Below are 11,173 nucleotides of genomic sequence, written 5' to 3'. Positions count from 1 at the left end.
GAAGAGCATCAGGGAGACTCACCAGCACCCTGGCTGAGAGGGGAGTCTAGCCTGGGATTGGGGGAGGTACGGTAGTCCCCGTAGGGTCTAGCGTGGCCCCAAGTTATGGGGTCATCACATGTCTTGTAGCCTCAACGTCTCTTCATGTCCCTAGTTCCAAACACCCGTGTCCAGCAAGTGTCCATCCACTCAGCCACCGATGACTTGTTCTTAGGGGGCCACCTCTGGGCAGGTTGGTTCTTTCCCCACTGCTTGGCAGTGATTTGTCTGCAGGGGTAGCTCTGCAGCCATATTCTCCTTGTAGGTGGGGAACAGCTCTCATTCACCTTCGTGACCTTGGACTTGAGCTCTGAAAGCTCCAAGGTGCTTCAGACACGCTTGCAGACTCAATGCACTATTCAAATCATACGCGTATCCCAAGGGGTAGGTAAGTTGGCGTCTCTATTTTCCTTGCCTTCAACTGGACTAATTCTTAGGAGCCATGTTGTGCTTAACTTAAAAAAATGAACACAAACCCGCTTTGGTACCACGGCAGTTATTACAATGCTCCTTTCTTTTGGTGATTTTATGTGAAAGAGAAGGAAAACGGGGAGGGACTTAGGCCAAGGCAAGCTCTGTTTCTGATCTCTGGGTGACAGCATCAGAGTGTAAGCATGATGCAGCTCTCTGCATATAAAGGGTCATTTCCTGCAGGCACACATCATAAGCACAGAATAGAATTTACATCCCTGCAGGCTTTAATTTCGTATTTATGAAATTTTTATAGGCTCTCTAATAGAGACGAGGCCTCGAGTTTTTTGCCGAGGTGTGAAAAATAGTTGGTAGCAGGTGGATGTACCCACCAGTGTCCTTCAGACATGAGAGTACAAATATAAATATTGGAGACATTTTCTGATGAAAGCCTGAACTCTCGTGGAGGGGTGAACCCCATGCCGTGCTGTGCTATTAGGCACTTTGATATATATTATCCTATTTAATGCTTATAAAACCCACTAAGGTAGGACTCGGGCTACCCTGGTGGCTCAGATAGTAACAAATCTGCCTACAATGCTGGAGACCCGGGTTTGATCCCTGGGTGGGGAAGTTCCGCTGCAGAAGGGAATGGCTACCCACTTCAGTATGCTTGCCTGGAGAACCCCTGTGGACACAGGAGCCTGAAGGGCTACAGTCCATGGGGTTGCAAAGTGTTGGATGAGACTGAGTGACTAAGGCTTTCACAAGGTAGAACTCAAGGACTTTTTCATACACAAGGGGACCGAACAGGGCCCAGAACTGTGGTTGCAGTGCTTGTAAGTAATGAGTGTGTTGGAGCCTGGTTTCCCTGACACTGAGAATGTGTCTCTGCCAGGCTCATCCACTCACTTGTGGAGTATCCTTCTTTTGTCTATATATGTATATATATATATGAAGGAAATGGCAACCCACTCCAGTATTCTTGCCTGGAAAATTCCATAGACAGAGGAACCTGGCAGGCTACAGTCCATGGGATCACAAAGAGTCAGACACGACTGAGCACATCAGCACACACACACACATTTTAACCTGACTTCCTTTTCCTAAATGCACCTGATACCATCTTTTTGGCTTATTCTCGTCGTGAACCTGTTTTTCCATGGTCCAATTCAGCCACTTGTACTTGTCTGCCGTGGGTAACAAATGCTTCCCGGTACCTAGTATAGAGACGCATATATTTCCATCTATCTGCATACGGAGAAGGGAGACTCCAGCCAGGCAGAGGGTCGCTTCGAATAATCTGCCCTCACGCATTGAGATGAGGACAGACGCTGAGTGCCGGCCAGTGACGGCCAGCCTCGGAAGTCCCCACTCTGACCTTCGAGCTGGCTGCTGCCCTCCCTCTCAGACGTGACTCCCCTGTTCTTGTCGTCCTGAAGGGGAAACGCACGTGTCAGCCCCAAGAAGCCCTTACACACCACGCTTCCCTTCCAGTGTTGTATGCATTAAACATCCGCTGAGTAGAAATGCCCGGAGCCAGGACACCCAAGTTCTCAGCTTTGCCCTTTGCCTTTGTGTGAGCATATACCTGGTTTTTCCTTCCGTCTGGACTTTTTATCTCCACCACACCTAAAAAGGCCTTCCCTGGTGGCTCAGACAGTAAATAATCTACCCGTGAAGGAGGAGACCTGGGTTCCATCCCTGGGTCAGAAAGATCCCCTGGGGAAGGGAATGGCAACCCACTCCAGTATTCTTGCCTTGAGAATCTCATGGACAGAGGAGCCTGGTGGGCTACAATCCATGGGGGTCACAAAGAGTTGGACATGCCTGAGTGACTAACACACAACAACTCCTAAGAAAGCAAGCACAGAGCCCCACAGAAGGGGTCACACAGCTCTTCCTATGGGTTACTGTGCCTGGCCACCTTGACCCATCGGTGGGATGACACTGGTGAGGAATTAGAAGGACCACAAAACACTTGAAGGCACACCAGAAACACACACACACAAAGGCAACGGCCTTTCCAGATTCCTGAGTCAAAGTGGGACTAGAGCATAGCTACAAAGATGACCTAGTTCAGTTCAGTTTCTCAGTTGTGTCCGACTCTTTGCGACCCCATGGACTGCAGCACACCAGGCCTCCTTGTCCATCACCAACTCCTGGAGTCTACTCAAATTCATGTCCCCTGAGTTGGTGATGCCATTCAACCATCTCATCCTCTGTCATCCCCTTCTCCTCCTACCCACAATCTTTCCTAGCATCAGGGTCATTTCCAATGAGTCAGTTCTTCACAAGCAGGTGACCAAAGTATTGGAGTTTCAGCCTCAGAATCAGTCCTTCCAATGAATATTCAGGACTGATGTCCTTTAGGATGGACTGGTTGGATCTCCTTGCAGTCCAAGGGACTCTCAAGAGTCTTCTCCAACACCACAGTTCAAAAGCATCCATTTTTTTTGTCCCTCAGCTTTCTTTATAGTCCAACTGTCACATTCATACATGACTGCTGGAAAAACCATAGCCTTGACTAGATGGACCTTTGTCGGCAAAGTCATGTCTCTGCTTTAAGATGACCTAAGTTGACTCACTGGAAAAGACTCTGATGCTGGGAGGGATTGGGGGCAGGAGGAGAAGGGGACGACAGAGGATGAGATGGCTGGATGGCGTCACTGACTCGATGGATGTGAGTCTGGGTGAACTCCGGGAGTTGGTGATGGACAGGGAGGCCTGGCGTGCTGCAATTCATGGGGTCGCAAAGAGTCAGACACGACTGAGCGACTGAACTGAACTGAACTGAAGCTGTTCAAAATAAAACAGATGCAGAAACTTGCCTGTGGTCCGCTTTCCGACAGCTCCTTCTCAGCCTCAGTTGCCTGTCCTGCCTCGTCTGCATGCCCAGTAACCCCTGTCATTGTCAGAGCCTGGCTCTGTGTCTGCTGGTTGAGGGTGCATGTCCGCCTACCCTCTGCCTGTCAACAGAACTCTCCCTGCACATGTCCCACGCAGTCTCTGTGGACTACTCCCACACTGCACATGGTCCTGCCTGACTAGCATCACCCACTTGCATGCCTTGGATGAACTTCAGCTTCAAGGAGGTCGCCAGTAGGGTTCATGGACCTCTCCCTTCTACCCATCCATTGCTCCAGGCCCACCCTCCTTCCTTTTGGTCTCCCTGAAGAAAGATGCACTCATAGAACCAGCCCTCATGTTACCTGGGGTTCAACTTACACATGCTTCCCTCTCTCTCATCGCTCCCCTCCCAGCCTGAAGTCTCCAGTAAAATCCTGCCTGGCTGACTCTCTAGATGCCCCTATTTGGGGGCGAAGGCGTGGGTGCAAGAAGCTTGGAGAGGGAGATGCACCTTCAACAGAAGCAGCACAGAGACTTGGGTGATGATTAATCAGGGTCACAGGTTTCTCTTCCCACTCCTTTCCCTTGGGCAGTGAGGCAGGCAGGAAGAAGAATCAGTCTGTTTCTCCTCTGTCTGTTCAATGTGTGTGTGAGTTGCTCAGTCTTGTCTGACTCTTTGCAATCCCACAGACTGTGTGTATGTATATATATATATATGTGTGGGTGTGTATATGTATATATTTATATATATGTGTGTGTGTGTATGTATATATTTTTGTTGCTGTTTTAATCACTCAGTCATGTCTGACTCTTTGCGACCCCATGGGCTGCAGCCCTCCAGGCTCCTCTCTGTCCATGGGATTCTCCAGGCAAGAATACTGGAGTAGCCCGCTTGCCATGCCCTTCATACCGGGTGGTAAGCGCCCAGGGAGTGTTCACGAAGGGTGACGATGATGCCTGACTGTTGCAGTAGCTGCAGAGTCGTGGCAGCTTGAGGACTCTGGAGCACAGGGTTGGGAGCTGTGGCAGAACACGGGCTTGGCTGCCCTGCAAGACATGGGGGGATCTTTGTGGACGGGGATTCAAACCCGTGTCCCCTACACTGGCAGGTGGATTCTTAACTACTAAAACCAGCAGGGAAGCCCTGATTCCAGCTTTGCACTCTCTTCCCTGGGAACCTCCCAGCATAGAGAGAACCAGTCCGATGGATAAATTAAGATGGAGAAGGCTCTTCCCTGGGAACCTTCCAGCAGAGAGAGAACTTCCGTCAGATGGATAAATTAAGAGCGAGAAGGCTCTTGTATTGTGAGCACACATCAGGTTGTCTGAATGCCCACTCTCCTCAGCCCCCCGATTACCAGCCATGGTCTGTAGACACACGTGTATACATCCTCGCTGGTGGGCGTGCTTGAATGCTTCCTGCAGCTCACTGCATCCCTTGACCCTCCTTTACGCGTTGTTAGTTCTGGAGCCTCTGGAATCACATCATCTCTAAAGTCAAAATCATCAGCAAAGAAATACGGCATCCCGTGCCGAACTCACAAAGGCAGTCCCCCTGAATGAGTCCTCGCAAGTATCGTTAAGGCATCACATGGGGAAGAATATGAGCCTACTCACTTCAGAGCCAGGGCTCTGTGAGACGGTGTGTAGGTCTGTGCAGTAATCTTCTCCATTGATCTCTGCAGACGTTCATCTGAAGATCTCAGACCACGCCCACCACCAGCTGATTTTGACTGACGTCCTCTTACGTAAATCCCTCAGCCATGTAAAACAGGATTGTGCCCTTTTCTTGTCCAAGGAAGAGATGCATCAGACTCGGAGACACGTACATCTCTGATTAAAATTTTAGCAGTCATCCCGTTCCTAAGAGAGGAGGTCAAGATAAGGGTGGCTTCCCATGACGCAGTCTTCAGGACAGGACCACGCTTGCCCTTGTGTGGGCCTTCACCTGCCTGCCTTCTCCCACTTCAACCTGGCTGATGGGCAGAGCAGCTGCTCTGGAGTGGTGAGGAGGACTTCCCGGCTGGTTCAGTTACGTAAAGAGCCAATGCAGGGAACACGGGTTTCAGTGCCTGGTCCAGGAAGACCCCACGTGCCTCGGGGCAACTAAGCCCTCTCGCCACAAGTACTGAGCTTGTGCTCTGGAGCCCAGGAGCCTCACCCACTGAGCCCGAGGGCCACAGATACTGAAGCCAGCGCACCCTTGAGCCCTGGCTTCGCAACAAGACACCACCGCAGTGAGAAGCCTTCACAGCATAACGAAAGAGTAGCCCCCATCTCAGCCCAACTAGAGAAAAGCCTGCAGGCAGCAATGAATACCCAGCACAGCTACAAATTCTTTAATTAAAAAAAAAGAAGTGGTGATGAGTTTGGGACCATGAGGTCCTCTTTTCCTCTCCCCACAAATGCCACCCTTCCTGAGATTCCTGCCAGCAGTGATTACTTGTGCATGTATGGGGAGCTCCGTGTTTCTTTTTCCAGTGGTCATGTATGGATGTGAGAGCTGGACCATAAAGGAAGCTGAGTGCCGAAGAATGGATGCTTTTGAACTGTGGTGTTGGAGAAGACTCTTCAGAGTCCCTTGGACTGCAAGGAGATCCAACCAGTCCATCCTAGAGATCAGTCCTGAATATTCCTTGGAAGGACTGATTCTGAGGCTGAAACTCTAACACTTTGGCCCCCTTATGCAAAGAGCTGACTCATGTGAAAAGACCCTGATGCTTGGAAAGATTGAAGGCAGGAGGAGAAGGGGATGACAGAGGACGAGATGGTTGGATGGCATCACCGACTCAATGGACATGAGTTTCAATAAACTCTGGGAGTTGGTGATGGACAGGGAGGCCTGGTGTGCTGCAGTCCATGGGGTGGCAAAGAGTTGGATACAACTGAGTGACTGAACTGAACTCATGATGATGTTTCTTTGCATGGGCTCCCAAAGAGAAATGGGTCCGGTGGGCTGGGCCATCGTGACTTCTGGGAGATGCCAGTGTCAGCCTTGTAACAGAGGGCTGACTTTTTAACTCCCTTGGCTTAGGTGGTATCCAGCCATAAAGGCAGTGTGTGTGTGTGTGTGTGTGTGTGTGTGTGTGGCGGTAGGGGGCGGGGTTCTTTGTGAGAATGGCGACCAGGAAAAGAAAGGACATAAGAACATTGTGTATCCTTTTCTTTCTCAGTAAGTGTGGAGTGGGGTTACATTAAATTAGGCTCTGTGTCTTCATTCTCCTATGTTGTGGTTAGTCCCTCAGTCATATCCAACTCTTTGCAACCCCATGGACTGTAGTCCATGGGATTCTCCAGGCCAGAATACTGGAGTGGGTAGCCTTTCCCTCCTCCAGGGGATCTTCCTGACCCAGAGATCGAACCCAGGTCTCCTGCATTGCAGGTGGATTCTTTACCGTCTGAGCCACCAGGGAAGACCTCCTTCTCCTGGGGCCTCATCCAACAAGGCTTGCGTCCTGGGATCTGATAGCAGGTCTGTGCTGGTTCTGTCTGCCACGTGACCTTCCCATCCATCAACTCCCAGCTTGAAAGGCAGGGGTGGTGTGGAGGTGATGGCATGGAGCCCACTCCCCCGCCCCTCCACTTCCCCTAAAATCCCCCAACACCCTCTGCCCATCCCAGCCATGGGTGGGCAACCAGTGGACTCATTGGGCAAGGCAAGCGCACACTGTGAGTTTGGGCGAGTCTGGGCTGTTAAGGAGAAGGGCACCCTGGTCCTGATCAGAAGTTCGCCTGATTGCCAGGCAGAGCTGCCTGGGGCGTGAGCATCGATCAGATGCACTTACAGGAGGGTTTGCGGTTGCTGTCCTGGGAGGCTTCGTTAACAGAGGCTGGCTTGCTGAATGAGATAAAATTTAGTGCTGCCAAAATTAATGCGCTGCTGTCTGAGCATCCTTCACCTGATAACACAAAATCAAGTTTACGTGGTAGGAAATAGGACTCCTGTTGAGAGCTGAAACATTTCAGAGGAGAAAAGAAGAGGATGGTTTTAAAGAGTCTGTGGCGATGAGTCAGATGAACAAATGTTTTGTGTCTCTCCTGATGGCTCAGAGCCAATTTTTAAATGTAACTACTGAATGTGACCCTGATGCCGGGGAAGATTTGAGGCGGGAGGAGAAGGGGACGACAGAGGATGAGATGGTTGGATGGCATCACCCACTCGATGGACAGGAGTTTGAGCAAGCTCTGGGTGATGGTGAAGGACAAGGAAGCCTGGCGTGCTGCAGTCCGTGGGAGTCTCAAAGAGTTGGACACAACTGAGCGACTGAACAACAAAATGTGATCTGACAGCTAAATAGTTATGGTGGCTATTCTATTTTCCTCCATTGAGGTTTAGGATTTTTTTCCCATTGGATAAAAAGTGAAAGTGTTAGTTGCTCAGTTGTGTCCAACTCTTTGAGACCCCAAGGACTGTAGCCCGCCAGGCTCCTCTGTCCAGGGATTCTCCAGGCAAGCATACTGGAGTGGGCTGCCTTTCCCTTCTCCAGGGGATCTTTCCCAACCAGGGATCAAACCCAGGTCTCCCTCATTGAGAATACTGATGGACCACAGCTTGGTAGCCCTGGGAAAGAAGACTCTAAGACATGGAAGTTCAGCATTTAAACCTTAGAGAGGCTGGATGGGGAGGGTTGTTTCTAAGTGTTGGCTTCGATTAGAATCTGAAAGAAGAAAGTTTAATAAACTATCTCACTGTTTCAGATGCCAGTCTTGCTTCAGCATCTGCAATGTGTATAGAATACACTCTCTCCCACTGGATTCCAGTTTTTCAATGATGTGAAAGTCAGTCAGTCGTGTCCAACTCTTTACGACCCCGTGGACTATACAGTCCATGGAATTCTCCAGGCCAGAATACTGGAGTGGGTAGCCTTTCCCTTCTCCAGTGGATCTTCCTGACCCAGGAATCGAACCAGGGTCTTCTGTATTGCAGGCAGATTCTTTACCAGCTGAGCCACAAGGCAAAGCCAAGAACACTGGAGTAGGTAGCCTATCCCTTCTCCAGAGGATATTCCCAACCAAGGAATGGAACCAGGGTCTCCTGAACTGCAGGCATGTTCTTTAAAATTGAGTTATGAAGGAAGCCCCTTTTCAATGATAAAAGGTTTTAATTAACTCCCCTCTGTTAAGATTTCAGAGACTTTACCAAAAAGAAAAAAAGAATCCTTGATCTTTTGTATAGCACTGTTCAAATAGGTTTCTGTTTCATCTTTCTTGAGCAACTAATTAAGAAATAACAATTTCTTAAATGATCATTCCTTAATCATTCCTTAAATATCATTCCTAAAATGATATTAATGGATGTACTATAATTTGTGAATCTTAGTTTTAAAGCCCATTTCTTAAAAATCTTTCATGGAACAAGGATACCATTTTTTAAAAAAATTCAGTGTATGTATAATTTGTCTTTCTTCTCAAGACATTTTTAGAAATGAACCACACAGAGTATTACCATGTTTATTCCAAGGCTTGTTTGGTGCCCAAATATGGTATTCATCTTGTGATTTAGTAATGTGTTTGAACATCTAGAAATAAAGACCTTAAAAAAACTTCAGATGATGTCTTAAATATCTAGAGGTCATTAAATCTTAAAATTTGTATGTATTTATTTTGCAAGTTTATCCAGGTGTGTTTTGAACTTTTAAAGACTGAGGTCTATTTGAACCACTAAAACTTGTCACCTCACGAATCTGTACTTCCTCTAAGTCGTTTAGGTAAATAAAATTAAAATGTAGTAAAGAATCTTCAATGTCAACTAAAAATGTGTTCTTATAGAAGTAAGAGTAAAGTTTAGCAGTTAACCAGATAGTGTGTCTGTGGGTCATCTATTTTACATCTGATTGTAGCCACAAAAAGTGACCACTTGGAGATTACGCTGTAGTTATACCGAGAAGCTTTATTTTTTAAATGTTTCAATGGCATTTTATCAAACGCTGTTGTTTAGTCACTAAGTCGAGTCTGACTCTTTGTGACCCCATGGACTGCAGCACACCAGGCCTCCCTGTCCATCACCAACTCCCAGAGTTTGCTCAAACTCATGTCCATCGAGTCGGTGATGCCATCCAACCATCTCGTCCTCTGCCGTCCCCTTCTCCTCCCGCCTTCAATCTTTCCCAGCATCAGGGTCTTTTCTAATGAGCCAGCTCTTCGCATCAGGTAGCCATAGTATTGGAGCTTCAGCATCAGTCCTTCCAGTGAATATTCAGGGTTGATTTCCTTTAGGATGGGCTGGTTGGATCTGAGTGTACTGCCGTTTCCTCACCATTATTCTATTGGTGGACACTTAAATTATTTCCAAGCTTTTTGTTGTTTTACTTGCCAAGTCATGTCCAACTCTGCCACCCCATGGACTGTAGCCCATCAGGCTCCTCTCCATGGGGTTCTCCAGGCAAGAATACTGTGAAAGGAAAGTGAAAGTGAAGTTGCTCAGTCGTGTCCGACTCTTTTCGACCCTGTGAACTGTAGCCTACCAGGCTTCTCCGTCCATGGGATTCTCACTGTAGTGGGTTGCAATTTCCTTCTCCAGAGGATCTTCCAGACCCAAGGATTGAACCTGTGTCTCCTGCATTGGCAGGTGGATTCTTTACCAGCTGAGCCACTATGGACTCCCCTCCAAACTTTTAACTGCTATCAATACTCACACAGTAAGTGTTCTTGTCATATTTTATGAACCAGAAGCACACTGTTATGAAATCATATTTTAAAGCAATGCTTATCCGTGAGCCATCATTTTCACCCTTAGTTAACTTTCTTTTCCTGAATTTTACTGGCTCTTCTGGGCATGTTTTTCTCCCCCTCTTGGAATCAGCTTGCGTCATTCAAACACAATCTGATTATCCTTTTCTCAAGCGCAAATGTGGACCTGTGAGAATGATGAAAAGATAAAAACTTTTATCCTCTGATACCCCCAGTTTGAGAGATTCTGCATTGTAGTCCACTGGCTATAATATCTGTGAGAGTGTGTTCACGCCAACTGATGACTTAGGCATGTGAGATTATCACAGTAATCTCACCATCAATGTCATTGACACCAATTTCATTGAACACCAGTATCAGGCAATGTGTGGGGTAATGAAAATCCTTCTCATCTCAGCCACAGTCTTGTTGCTGAATCAAAGTCAGGTCCTCTTACCCCACACAGCACAGCCACTCTACTCACACCAGATTGCGGTGAAGGAAAGTCCAATGTTTCCTTCAGGCACCAAGCAAGGAGTCCAGGCAGCTGGTGCTTCAAAGACCTAAATGCCCCAAAGATTTGAAGGGAAAGGAGTTGTGGAATGTGTGATCAGCTTGTGGACACCCTTCTGACTGGCTGGTGGTGAGAGAATCGGGGAGTCAGCATCAGTAACCTTCTGATTCCAAGGTCTGGGGGCTGTGTGCCGATGGTCAGCATTATAGTTCACTCCTTCTGTCTGGTGGGGGCTTTAGATCCTGCAAAATAGCTCAAAGGGACATTGCTCAGAATATTATCTACAGCCCTTGAGGAGGAAGTAAAGGTCCTTGACTTTGTTCAATGGATAAACTATTAAGTGTTTCATCTTGCTTCACTGTTCTCCTTTGCTTTTTCCTTCTCTCACTTCTCTGACTTTATTTCCTCTTTAGAACTTGGAGAAGGTCTAGGAGGCTCCAGGTTTCCTACAAACGAGAGGTGGCGGACACAGCGGGGGCTGTCTGTCCACAAGACCTCCCTGAAAGGTCCTCCTTGGTTTCAATCTCAGCATTTTCATCTTGTTTGAAGTGTAGAAGATGGTGTCGGTGCTTATATCCCTCGGTTATCTGCTGAGGTGTAACACAGCAACGCAAAGTGCAGTGGCTTACGTGGCTCGGTCTGGTCTCGGTGGCGTGGTGAACTTCAGGGGGCTGAGCTGGGGGTTTCCAG

The sequence above is a fragment of the Bos mutus genome, chromosome X, assembly GCF_027580195.1.
Source record: "Bos mutus isolate GX-2022 chromosome X, NWIPB_WYAK_1.1, whole genome shotgun sequence".
Taxonomy (NCBI): Eukaryota; Metazoa; Chordata; class Mammalia; order Artiodactyla; family Bovidae; genus Bos; species Bos mutus.
This window is presented reverse-complemented; position numbering follows the sequence as displayed.